The sequence below is a fragment of the Anastrepha ludens genome, chromosome 5 (assembly GCF_028408465.1).
Source record: "Anastrepha ludens isolate Willacy chromosome 5, idAnaLude1.1, whole genome shotgun sequence".
In the NCBI taxonomy this organism is placed as follows: Eukaryota; Metazoa; Arthropoda; class Insecta; order Diptera; family Tephritidae; genus Anastrepha; species Anastrepha ludens.
In genome coordinates, this window is record NC_071501.1 from 68,384,705 (window position 1) to 68,399,304 (window position 14,600).

General features: G+C 33.2%; 1 protein-coding gene across 6 annotated transcripts in view; it reads right to left on the bottom strand.

Moving 5' to 3' along the window:
• Window positions 1–11,695, bottom strand: part of LOC128864934 (piezo-type mechanosensitive ion channel component) — a 167,495-nt gene extending 155,800 nt beyond the window's left edge. For all 6 annotated transcript variants that reach the window (XM_054104709.1, XM_054104710.1, XM_054104712.1 and 3 more), the window contains exons 1-2: window positions 11,582–11,695; window positions 10,461–10,804 (exon numbers count right to left, since the gene is read on the bottom strand). The gene's annotated coding sequence lies outside the window, so the exon portion shown is untranslated. The remainder of the gene's footprint in view (window positions 1–10,460; window positions 10,805–11,581) is intronic.
• Window positions 11,696–14,600: the final 2,905 nt, after the last annotated feature.

Here is a 14,600-nt window from a genome sequence, read left to right on the forward strand (position 1 = left end):
AGAGAAAAAGCAAGCGTCGAGTGAAACGCGCATGTTTCATATCTGCTTGTCAAAAGCAGCAGAATCAGCTGAAAAATGTAGTTGCTCAAAAGAAACTAACATAACGTATGACCCCTCAGGCAGGTAATGGGAACGTCTGAGTGAATTTTTGCGATGGAAAGCAGCTCATAAAAAGCCTTCCGCCATGACATTAGCAGCCATGTTAGCCATTTGAGTTTTGCTGGCATCTTCAACTAGGTTGAAAATTTTAATTAATTTTTTATTTTGCAACTGCCTTTAATTCTATTCAAGTTCAACTTATTAAAATAATAAAACAAAAAAAAAAAAACAGAAGCATCTTAAAATAATTCATGAATGCCTAATTGTTGGGAACGTCGATATATCGATGTTGAAGGTTGTTCGGCAACACTTTGCGGTAATGCAGCAATATTTTCAGCCGATCTTCCAGTTTTTGGTCCTTTTGGCCGGTCATTTTTATATCCTCTATAGACAGTTATACTTTCGAGGTTGTAAAAGACTTCGCTTTTTTAGGAACCAGCATTAACACCGACAACAATGTCAGCCTTGAAATCCAACGTAGAATCTCTCTTGCCAACAAGTGCTACTTTGGACTAAGTAGGCAACTGAGCAGTAAAGTCCTCTCTCGACGAACAAAACTAACACTCTACAAGACTCTCATCATGCTCGTCCTAACGTATGGCGCAGAAGCTTGGACGATGACAACATCCGATCAAGCGACGCTTGGAGTGTTCGAGAGAAAGATTCTGCGTAAGATTTTTGGACCTTTGCACGTTGGCAACGGCGAATATCGCAGACGATGGAACGATGAGTTGTATGAGCTTTACGACGACATAGACATAGCGCAGCGAATAAAGATCCAGCGGCTACGTTGGCTGGGTCATGTCGTCCGAATGGATACAAACGCTCCGGCTTTGAAAGTATTCGATGCGGTACCAGCTGGTGGTAGCAGAGGAAGAGGGCGGCCTCCTCTGCGTTGGAAAGATCAGGTGGAGAAGGACTTGGCTTCACTTGGTGTGTCCAATTGGCGCCGGTTAGCACGAGAAAGAAACGACTGGCGCGCTTTGTTAATCTCGGCCAAAATCGCGTAAGCGGTTATCGCGCCAATTAAGAAGAAGAAGATAGAATCAGTTTCTTGACATTTTTTCACCAATCTTTGAATTGTTGACTCATTCGGACTATTATTACCACCAAAAAATCACGAATCATATGTTGTTCTTAAATATTGAAAATTTTATAATAAATTTTAATAACTTTTTAAGTTACACATCTGTCTACTTGACAAATGCCAAAGATGCCATAAAAAGGTACCGCCTAGGAATTATTCACTACTGACATCTAGGCGTCACTGTAGAAAGATCCTTCACAAGATATCAATGCAAGGAGGCCGGTACAACATTTTTTTTAATTTCGAAATCCCATATTTTATTTGTAACTCTTAACAATACGGCAACGCTGCGAGTAATATAAAAAAATTATCGAAGTCCAAAATCCCTGTATTCGTCTCAAATTTTGAAGAGATGGTGTTTTCGAAATTTATCAGTTGTCGGTTCACGTTTGTTTCGTAAAAATGTGCAAAGTAATATAATTCTCGAAAAAATAAACATTCTTCGAAAAATCTTATCATATCGAAGTTGAATATCCCATACAGAAAGAAAAAAAATATTCCAAAAAAATCTGACCTACTAGTTTTAGTCACTAAAATAAAAGCCTTCTTTCATTCGCGGAACGCGAGCTCGTTTCAGACGACGCTAAGTCACTCCAAAATAATGGAAATGACGGATTTTATTCAAGCGATGCAAGCTTATCAAAGATTTTTGGAGTTATCTGAAAGGTCAGGTTTACTTAAAGAACTGGAGCTCTAACAATCCAAATCAACTTATTAGTCGCAATAAAAATTGCTTCCAACGACTTGACGGAAGTACTTTCGGTATTATTTTATTATTATTCTATGAGATAGTACCTTCAAATTGATTAGACATTTATTGAAAGAAAGTTTAAAATAAACACATATTAACTCTTCGCACGAGTAGACAAAGCTGCTAGGACTTATAAATGATTACCGTGTTCATCAATAACTTAAATCAAAACCGACCTCCTGTTTTAGTAGTAGCAAACAGCTTTTTAGCCGAATTTTTTATGCGGCTTTTTGAGGCACCATTGTACCGCATAAAAAAATGTCGAGGGTGGTAGAAAGAGTGGAAACGAAGCCGAAGACAAATTGCTTGCGTAGCGGGCAAGCTGGCGAATAAAAGAAAAAAATATCAGGTCAGTCCATAAGTTTGCGCGTATTTTACCCATTTTGTACGATTCTTGCATACAAAAACTTACTCGCGGAATAGAACGGAACCATTTATATTTTCTTTGATATATTGTGCATTCAACAAGTGATTTTAATCGCGGATAGAAGCACGTGTTGTTAAAAAATAAAATGGAATCTTCGAACGCGTATAAGAGGCAAATTTTGTATTTTTTTATAAAAGTGGAAAAAGTGCAACAACTGCTGCTGCAGAAATAAACACTGTTCACGGAGAGGATGCCGTGAGTGTAAGGACTGCGCAAAAGTGGTTTTCAAAATCCTGAAGTGGTAAATGGCATTTTAATCTGTGAAGCTGCAGCTATAAAATGAAACTAACGCTATGTAATTGTTCCACAATATTGAAAATTTAATAACTGGCATGTTTTCAAAATTTAATTTAATTTAATTTTTTTTGTTTTTTGGTTTTTTGGCTTTTTTACATTTTTTTTTATTATTTTAGTTTAATCGATGCTACCCAGCCGATTCAGTTTTTGAATGCAATGAACTAAAATATGCATTCAAAAATCTTGCAAATTGAAAATTTTAAATATTAATTCCATCATTTGTTTCGGTTATTTGCATATTAGAAAAAGGACTCGGAATGTTTTTATCATTTTATTTCAATCGATGTCGAGTACACCGTTAAAATGTCAAAGCAATCGTTTTTTGAGATTTCATGGAGACTTTTTGGAAAATAACAGATTTAATACTCACAACAATTCACCAATCGGAAATGACTCAGAAGTGCATACCAGATAAACACACACACATATATTCATACATTTTTATATACATATATGTACATACATTAGATTATTTGCCCAAGAATTTGTTTTAGGTTTTTTAAAATACTGCAAACATTTCTGCATTATTTTATTTATGAGCTATACTAGCAGGTTTTATGACCCCCAATTATTGATATAATAAAAGCACGAGAAAATGCGTTTGAATTATAAAGAAATATTTTATCAGGAAACCACAGGCGAGCTCGAGTAAACTCTGCGGTCTATAAAGTGGTCAAAAAGAGTAGAGAAAAAGAATTGGAGTCTTAATTTAGATTTCTATATTGTACCAACATCGATGTCGAGCGAAATAGAGGTGAGAGTTTGATCAGACAAGTCAGCCTTCAATCTGAAAATAGTATACAAAATCAAATATCCACCTGTGTTAGACTACTTTAGTAAGCACCTGCACTTAAAGCGTTTATTTTATCTTGAAAAAGGTGGCCACCGAACGGCGGACCAGTCGAATGGTACACATGAACAGTTTTGGTAACGACCGCTGTTGTCAGTTCACAGTTAAATTTTTTTGAAATTAATTAATTTTATGAATTACCAAATTACACTTGTTTCGAAATTTTAGATATGAACGATTAATCTACAATATCTTTACTTTAATTTTTTTTTTAATTTAAAATGGGAAAAAGTATTATAAAATAAAATAAAATAATATCAAACATAAATTGACAAAAACTATAAAAAAAAATTATTATAAAACAATATTAAAAAAAGAATAAACTGTTTTAAAATATAATTAAATAATATAATATAAAATAAAAAATATAAATAAAATATATAATATAAATAAAATATATAATATAAATAAAAGTAATATAAAAAATAATAAAACATGAAATGACATTTAAACAAAATATAAATAAAATAAAAATATATAAAATATAAGAACAAAAATATTCTAAAATATAAAAAATAATATGCGTAAAATAAAAAAAAAAACATAAAATAATAAAAAAATATATTAGATAAAAATATTATAAAATAATATAAAAATTTATATGATAAAAAATATTAAAAAATGAAATAGTTAAAAAAAAAACATATATATTGACAAAAAAAAATTAGAAATAAAAAATTATATAAAATAGGATAGAGTAATATTAAAAAATAATAAAATGTTATGAAATATAAAATAATACAAAATAAAAAATATTATAAAATAAAAAAAATAAAAATTAAATATTATATTATAAAAATATATTCAATATATTTCATGTTATATAATATTATAAAAATATTTTAAATGTTAATATAATAATATTATAAAATAATAAAATAGTTAATAAAAAAATACTTAATATTTATTTTAATAAACAATCTAAATTTCAAGCAGAAAAAATCGTACAACTCTGATATGGCAATGCATGCTTTTATTCGATACGCCAGTTTGCTTTTATTATTTAAACTGATCATATTATTTTATTTTAAATTCATTTTTTTTTATTTATGTTTAAAAAAATTAAAAATCATAGTTCGTTTTTGGAAGTTTTCTGAGAAAAATAAAAAATAAAAATCTGGCAGCACTTGAATATTCGATTTCATATTTTCATTTAGGCTGCCGAGTTAGCATGTGAGTGACTATTAGTTTGCTCCTGACTCGAGCCGAGAAGAAACATCAAACAATAATAGAAAAAGCTGTTTCAAACTGCTCAAAGAGTAAATTTCTAGCCTATTTCTTCTGACGGATATTCTCTAAGAGCAATTCTTTTTATAAAAAAATTACGACCTTATGCACTTTAGCTTAGTCCGCTTAGTACCATCAAGGAATCGATACTATTTCCTCTCAACTAATACTTATTGATGGTATATTTCCAGCTTTTTGTGAAGCTGTTAAATTTTTTTCTGTTGCTGAACACTTTTAGATCTTGACATTAAACATATTAATGCCGTTCTTGGCTCAGTGCCAAACAAAAATTATTCGTACGTCATGCGGACTGCGCCACTCGGAAAAAGAGGGCAATCAATGGGATTATAATTATTAATATAAGAAGGCAATGGCAAACCTCTGGGTGTTTTGTGAAAAGGTTTCTGAGCAAAATCATCTGCCGTTCGGAAGTGGCACAGATTTGTAGATGAATAGAATTAATCAGACACAAAATGAATAAAGCAAAATATCACAATTTTTCTTTCACTGTTTCAAAGAAAAAATAAAAACAAAAATAAAAGTAGTTGAATATTGATATGAAATTTTTAAATTTGTTCTCATTTTGTTTATCATAATTTCATTTCCTCGGCGTAAAAGAAATCCTATACATACCTCGAAATAACAACCAATCAACAGTTTAGTGGAAACATCAATTAAAAATGTCACACTCAATTGCCCGTAGGGCACATACTTATATGTGTACGTGGCACACACATACACAAAACATAAATAATATCAGAATTTTTTTAAAGCCATTCTGACTACGATGTCGCTCAATTACATTAAGTAATGAAGCGTCAATTGAATTACTGAGAAAAAATAAAAAATAATACAGAAATCCATAGATGCGATTGCTTTATGGATTTGTAAAGAGCCTTTCAAGTTCAATTTTTGTTTTTAAGTTTTCAGTTTAATTTTTTTAAGTTTCAAGTTTAATGGCGTCTCTTTTGACAAAATTTAAGTAAAACATTTAAAACTTACTAAAATGATTTCAATTTCGCTGGAGGGTTGTACAAAAATAATTAAAATCAACTACGAAATTAGTGGATCTGTGGGCACTGCATTTTGCAAAATTGTGGATATTTTCGGCCGTTACACTTCCATTTCAACGAGAATGTAAACAAACGAAATTGGCGCATTTGGGTATTGAAACTCGTCCCGTACATTTTCTTTGAAAATACAGCTGGAAATTTGCTTACTGTCGACGGGTTACCATATAGAGTTAGTAAACAAGGATTTTTTTGTTGACTTTGATGGTTTGACATTGCGACATGCCTCCCAACGAATTTTCTGGGAAAAATAATTTCACGATATTCTCTAACAGTTGGGTTGATAAGAACGATCGATTTAAGGGATTTTGGATTATTTTCTGTGGGGCCATTTCAAAGATGGAGTTTATGTGTATGAACTAGAAACAATTAAAGAATAGAAAGAAAATGGTCAGCGTGAAATTATCCAGATAGAGTAAGTACTAATTTTGCATTCAAGCGAGCGCGAAGGTATACTCTTCACCACTTATGTCAATAAATATATAATGAATTTCCATGTGACGGGTTGATGGATTATTTCGATTGTTGTTGTTTAGCTGATTATCTTTTTATTGGCCTAATATGTATTTTATATCAATTTAATAAAATGCCTGACTTGAGGGTCTATGTTGAAGTGAGAGTAGCAAGAGATTATCATCAGTTGCGAATGGTTATTTAAATGGTCATAAAAAAAAGTTGTTCCAAACACGACTTCACACTGATGGTCAGGAAGAGGGGATTGAATTACGCCTCCCTTTCATCTATACAATTTCTATTGAAGATTTTTGAAATAAAGATGTGTCCACGTTCAGTTGGATTGAAACCTTAGAGGTTCGAGAGACAAATTTAGGGTTTTCCAAAGAATTCTGCGTCAAAAAAAAGTGTTTGTTGGTTTTTGTATTCAGGTCACTGACGCCGATGCTACAATTCCCGCCGATTGAAAATCCCCGCTGCGACCTTCCTGGAAGAATTGAGTGTACATCTGCCACTTTAAATGATTGAAATATTATATAAAAAAAAATTTATATTACTTTAATGTATAAATAAACTGTATGCGAATTTTGAAATAAATATATTGACTTCATTTTAAATAATTTCATTGAAAATCAGGGAAAATATGGCCTTAAACAGGTAACTGTTCCCATAAGAATCGACTTAGAAAAACTTACCATTACTTTTTGAGCAACCCTCGTATGCGTGGCTCTATCATTTCTTATTAACTGACTCGTATGCTCACGTTCTCATGCTCTAATTGCTAAAACATTGATAAACTCGAATACAACTAAAAACTTTACACGGAGTGAATCAGCAGCAGTGCAAATGAAGCGATCAACTAATTATTTGCTGCGCTTATGCGGTGATGATAACTTGTGTGGTGACGAAATCACTTTCATTCTTCATACTTATTTAAAACGCAAATCTATTACGTGTATTCATATGCATTTGTATACATACATAGGCATACATAGTAGACGTGCATTTGTTTGCTGTATTCCTACTTATTTATTTATTTTCTAATTCACACTTCATCTGACTCAAATGTTCAAGAATTTATGAGCGAATGCATGCAGTGAAAATCTAAACTACTGAGGAAACGTTATATGTAGTTCATGAGCTGGTATTTGATGAAAGAAGTCGTATCGGTTCGGCAGCGACTAGTAACGACCACTTAGAGATGTACGTCAAACAAATATTTGAGTCAATCATCTGCTTTTTTAGTCAATCTACTACGAGAGCGACTAGTAATGAACTAGTTGTAAAATTACCAATTAGAGGTATTAACAAGAATGTTTCAAGTGTAAGGATTAAAAGGATGTGGATAAAACGAGTACAATGGCGATGGTTGTTTTGCTAATCTTGTTCGAAAGGGACTAGTAATGGAACAGTTGTCAAATTATGAATTATAGTTGAATGCAAAACAAATAGTCTTTTATACAATAAATAAGAATGCTTCAAGTACTTGGGATGCAAGCAATTAGGTGATGAAAAATTTTAAAGAATGTAGTAATGGACCATTTGAAAAATGGACCATTTGAAGAATGATGAATTAGAGGTGAATGCAAAACACACATTCTTCCATTACTACAAAAAGAATGCACATAATGAGGATTAAACAAATATAAATATGGATTTTCTTCCATTATGAACTAATTCATTAACTGGCGGCCGCCGTAGCCGAATGGGTTGGTGCGTGATTACCATTCGGAATTCACCGAGAGGTCGTTAGTTCGAATCTCGGTGAAGGCAAAATTAATAAAAACATTTTTCTAATAGTGGTCGCCCCTCGGCAGGCAATGGCAAACCTCCGAGTGTATTTCTGCCATGAAAAAGCTCCTCATAAAAATATCTGCCGTTCGGAGTCGGCTTGAAACTGTAGGTCCCTCCATTTGTGGAAGAACATCAAGACGCACACCACAAATAGGAGGAGGAGCTCGGCCAAACACCTAACAGAAGTGTACGCGCCAATTATTTATTTATTTTATTAATACTGATGCGTGGGCCGAATAGTTGGTTAAATGGCAAGGATGATAGAATACCGTCTTGGTTAAATGGTAGTCAATATATGTATATGTACATATATTATTTCACAATTGATATTTCCGAGGACATCGCCATGTTAAAACCCCAAGTTGCTGGTAATGAAGAAATATAGAAGACGACTACTGCAGCTGTAAAGCAAATTGGCACTGGAACTAGTGGGTTCGACTGCAGGGATATTGCCACGAGAATAAATTTCTGTATGTGTATGAACGTATGGCATATTTCATGTTATTTCATATGAGAGCGAACAAGCGTACAAATAAAAATGACTGACAATCTGCTTGACTTGGTAAACAAAGTTTGCAACTATTTTTTTTTCTTGCCGCTAACGACCTTGTTTACTGCTCTTCCAAACAAATAAACTCACAAGTATGGCTTACAAGGAAGTTGATATTGTTTAGCATAGTAGACAGAAGTTTTGAAATTGCACACATACACACAAGCATACATACATATGTACTAGGCCGGATCGATTTGTGGGGAGGCAAAAAAATCGCCCATTGCTCTGTCAAAATCATATTCTAGGGATTGAAATAAGAAACTTGGCCGAAGGAACCATACCTCTAAAACGAATTCTGATGTCCCCCAATTTGGGTCGAACTTTTAGTGTCTTTTGTGGGGAGGCAAAAAAATCGCCCATTGCTCTGTCAAAATCATATTCTAGGGATCAAAATAAAAAACATTGCCGAAGGAACCATACCTCTAAAACGAATTCTGATGTCCCCCAATTTGGGTCGAACTTTTTAGTTTCTTTTCTATAACTCACTTAAATTAATTTTTTCATTTACATATGATCTGACTAAATAAATTTCTTAAGAGAAAAAATAGATATTATTATAAATAAATAAAACTAGAGAAAAAACATAGCCATTTAGCTGATTTTTTCATGTAAAGGCCAAAAATGGTGATATTTTGAAATTGGTGGACATCAGAATTCGTTTTAGAGGTTCCTTCGGCAAAGTTTCTTATTTTGATCCCTAGAATACAATTTTTACAAAGCAATGAGCGATTTTTAAATCGACCCGTCCTAATATGTACACATTTACTTCGGTAGAATATGTAAATTTGGATAGATGCTTCTGTAGTACATATTTTCCACTAACTTTTACATTCATTAAAATTTTAATTATATAAGTAGTAGGAGTTCGTAAGTACTAGAGTTATTTTTAAATAATAAATCAATATTAAAGTAGAAAAGCAAAATCAAAAATTTTCAAATTTTGAACAAAAATTCTCTAAATTTCTCAGGTCAACAGGGAATATTGCAGGCGAAGGAACGATGAACTGTATGACCGTTTCCACGACAGTTATATCCGGCCAAGGACTGCACTCCAGCAGCATTCCCGTATGTAAGTATGGGGAATGTTTATGCTGCTACAACAACAAAATGAACTGTATGAGCTGTACGATTTAGCGGCTACGTTGGTTGGGTTATGTCGTCCGAATGGTAACAAACGCTCCGAAAGTATGCGATGCCGTACCAGCTGGTGATAGCAGAGGAAGAGGAAGACCTCTGCGAATACTTTCAGCGATCATTTATATCCAGTCTCACGACCTAGCTGGGTAGCAAATTTGCTGGATCTATTTTCTGAACTGCATGCTTCTTTGAGTTTGTAAAGTCATTATTTTATGGTTTGATATATTCGACAACCCTACGAGAAAATGCCAATTAATCATCAATATCGTCAAATCTTTCTCCCGAACAATCGCAAATTTTTACATATTGTCATTTTTCATTCTTCTGCGACATACGTACATACATATGTACATGTACATGGACAGTGAATTTGTAAGAGGCTAAATTGGGTTACACATTTCTGAGCTACTTTCGGTGCACCTTCGGGAATCCAGTGCTGCAGAGCTTTAGGTCCTTTTAATTTTTTAGAAACTACGGTGGCACACTTATTTGAGAAATCTTGACTACTGTGGCTCATTAATAGAATGGATAAATGCTCGTTATAAATTCTGAGTAAGCGTCCTTTTCGTCCTTATTTTATAAAAAAAGGTAGAAAATAAAACGAGGGTCGTAATAATAAGTAAAATTTTTAATAATAATAATGGAGCGAAAATTTAGTTACATGTACAATGCAATATTATTTTCCTGATTTCAAACAAGAAGTTTTCACGCTCACCTTATCTCCCTCTGCCTCTAATTGGTTAAACTTGTGATGAGTACTTTTAATTGGTTGTTGATTATTTGCTTAATTTTGTGCTGTTTTAAGAATTGTCACTTCAACTTTACAGCTTAACTAGATCGTTGTCGCTACTGCAGCTGATCACAAAACAGACTTTTTAACCATTTATGATATTCATTGAATTTATTTAATTAACACTTGCTTTAACCGCTTTGCTGCTGCTGTTGCGATTGTTGATATTGCACACAAGAAGTTGGCAGCTGTCGCCCACACTGGGTAAGCAACGCAATGTTGGTTGTCGTCGCCTTGCGAAACGTGGGTCAACAGAGTACAAAAAGCGCCTAAAAGAACGAATTAATGAGGCAAATACATATGTATGTATGTATGTGCATATTTATATTTAGCACAAAAATAAAAAATAAAACACAAAACACAAATATTTTAGTAAAATAAAAAAAATATTAAAATTTTTCTCGAGCAGCATTACATGGACGCGTACTTTCAAACTTTCAAAAAAAATGCACAAGCTTGTAACGGCCTAAAAAGCAAGCCTGATAGAATGGTCCAAAAATTGAATAAAGCTCACGGCTCACACTCTATCAGCACGATTTATGCGCTCTTTTGTTATTGTTTTGGCATAAGCGGCTTTGTTGCTTTGCAAAATTTGTTTTTGTCATCGTTCGCTTTTCACTTTCTCTGCACTTAATAGCGCCTTGCTATGGTGTTTATTTATAATTTGCATGGTTGTTGTATTTTTATTTTTATTGCTCCCAGCTCGGCGCACACATTTGTTTGCTTTAGTCATTGTTATCGCTCGCATTCGCCGCCGCTTACATGGTTGCACACATGTATGCACTTAGTAGCGGTTCCTGCAGCCACTGCCCCCAGGGAGGAATGTGTTGCGGTCGTCGTTGTGCCTACATACTCTTCCTCATAGAGTGCCCTCGGCGGCGCCATGGCTTATTGAATTTTCAAATTCTCATAACAATTCGCACAGCTGTGATTTTTACATTCGATTGATTTCACAAATCAGAAGAATACCCCCTTCACTACACTTCTTCCAATCGGTGTGATTGGAATGCAACCATTTTTTCAACACATTTCGGTATGCTACTTACACTAATTGCACTTTGATTTGCCTAATTTTCACTTTTTATTTTGTTAAATATAAAACATAATTCGATTTTACCGCGTACTAGCGTACACTAACACTCGCCACGGATTCCTGCTCGTTTCTGACTTTCTGACTCTGACAAAACGACAAAATGTTTTCTTCTTTTCCACTTTCTGCCATTTTATAACGCTGCCAGATGTTTAATCTTGAGCATTAAAATGATAGGTGAAGAAAATTCCCAATTTATGGTGTGTTGTGGAAAGAAAATAGCGTTTTACATGCAGAAGTAAAGGCAAGGAAAATCCGCGTCAGGCTTTTCCAAATTGCTTCTTTTATAACAGATTCCAAAAATTTATACCAAGTACTTTTATTAAATCCTTTTCGGGCAGCTTGTGTAATTCACTTATAACAGTGCCAGAAAATTAAACCTGCCCGCTTGTTATAATGAAGTTAACGGTGAATTATCTTCTTACTTTTACAAAACTCCTTTCATTGATAGTCACTTAAAATAAATAAGGAAACATTTTGTAAAAATTCCAATCCAAATTTAGTTCACATTATTACTGCGGGTTCTTCTCTCCTTTTCACGTGTGAGCGAATATTTTAATATGTGCAGCCCCTTGCTGCTGTTATGGTTTTATTGTTCGAACAGCAATAGAACCGAGTGCCGCCTTATTCAGCTAAAAAATGTGTAGCAATGTAAAGAAGAGGTTAAAACCGAAAATACTGCTAAGTACATCTCCTAAAAATAAAAAATTTAAATTCCAATTTCGAATTAAAATTCCAAAAATTAAAACACCAATTTCATCACTAATTCCTCAAGTACGTATTTGAGAATGCAACTCTGCTGCGAAGTCCAGCTGCTTGCAATTCTTTCATTATCACATAATTTACGGGCAATTTGTCAAACCTGTTTCGTAAATATTTACGAATAGTACACGACGGGTGACCGGGGCTGAATGTCAACAAAGTAAAGGCGATGGGAGAAATGAAAACAAAATTGATTTGACAAAGAGGTGAATAAAAAATTTGGTGGATATACTGAAATGTTGTAAAATGTGATGGTGTGTGACTTTGATAGGTGGGTGACAGTAACAAAACTGCGAATCTATGTTTCGACTATCTTATTATAGATGACGCCCTCCTTAGTGTAGGAAAAAATGTTTAGTAGTAGAAATTGGTTTCTACGTATTTAGTATATTTAACGGGTTTGGTAAAAACATTTACGATATGGCCGCGAATAACAAAAATAAAATGAAATTGGGAATTGAAAATATTATATACAGGGCTTATTGAGCATAATTAGATGCGAGGTTGCCTTATTGGAATGGCAGATTGCTTGATGAAGAAGCGTAAGTTTAAAATGAGGTTTTATTATATTTTGAAAAGAGGCTGAGGCAGTGGTTACTCTGGGTTCAAATTAATTTAAACCCTAGTTAAGATAAAATGAAGTACGAGTGTTTGAATAAAACACAAAAAAAAATTACTTATATTAAAATTGGTTCTGCATCTTTTGAAATAATTGGCTCCGACTCCATGCACTACCCCCTCACTTGTTTTGAGAGAAATATTACGAATTTTCCAATGAAATACACAGGAGATGCTCATTTCGTGCTTATTTTGCTAAAACTAGCACCAACACTATTCAGTTAATAATAGTTTTTAAGTTATTTGTTGATAAAATTTGTCTTTTACCTTCACCAAATTTTGATAGAGTGCACTTATCACATTTATTTTAATAAATATTCAAACTACATTAACATACACACACGTTTTTAACTCTTTTTATTGATATATACCATAAATTAACAATTTAAATTGCATTTATAACTTGCAAACACTTGACGCGCCAGCTAAATTAAAATACTGTGGACAGCATAGACGGTCTAGTATCCGGCTATTTTACTTATTTATTTTTTTAAGCGCCGTCGAAGGCCGCCTACGCAGAAAGGAGTTTTACACAAAAACACTAAAATTTCTCCCATCTTACTCGAATTTCTCCTATCGTACCTACTGGGAATGCATCCCTGCATCTTCGAAAAACGGTAATTTTTACTTTCATTTTGTTTTGCATTTTCGTGTTTTCCATTTACCGTTCCCATTTAAAACGTGTTGAAAGTTTTCGATTAAGTGATTAAGATTGTATTTAATAATACAAAATGAGTCAAGTGGAAGCAGGTAATTTATTTCTTATAAAACATATATATATTGTATTATATTAATATACTTTTTAGATGAAAATATACCTTCCACAAGCAATGGAAGGACTTTGCAAGAAGCAGCAATTTCCAAAAGCAATGCTCTCACTGCTGCTGAAATAAAGCAGCGATGGAATATTGCTAAGGTGATAAGGAGATTGGAAACAACAGAGCAGTGCGTCCAATTTGCCGAGGATAACGGCCTCATTCTGCGGTCGAAATTGTGTAAAAAAGAGGTTGTCTGTAAAGTCGGTTTACTGACGATAGTTTAACGTGATAACGTCTAAGAAAATACTGATTGAATGGTTGCATTTTTCAAAAGAAAATTTTAATTGTATTTGTTTGATAGATATTTTGTATGGATATAGATAATGAGTTAACATTAACATAACATAATAAACTTTAACATAACATAACATAACATAACATAACATAACATAACATAACATAACATAACATAACATAACATAACATAACATAACATAACATAACATAACATAACATAACATAACATAACATAACATAACATAACATAACATAACATAACATAACATAACATAACATAACATAACATAACATAACATAACGTAACATAACATAACATAACATAACATAACATAACATATCATAAAGCATTCACCAACAGCTTTCATTTGATACCCATATTGTACATACACGTCCGAAGGTTACCAGGGTCCACGTTTTGACCTATATCTCGAGACCCTATCTACCAATAGGTATTCAAACTATACGGAAATCATCTTCAATACCTACTTAACAATGTGTGTAAGTTTGGTTTAATTCGGTTCAAAGACACGGCGGGTC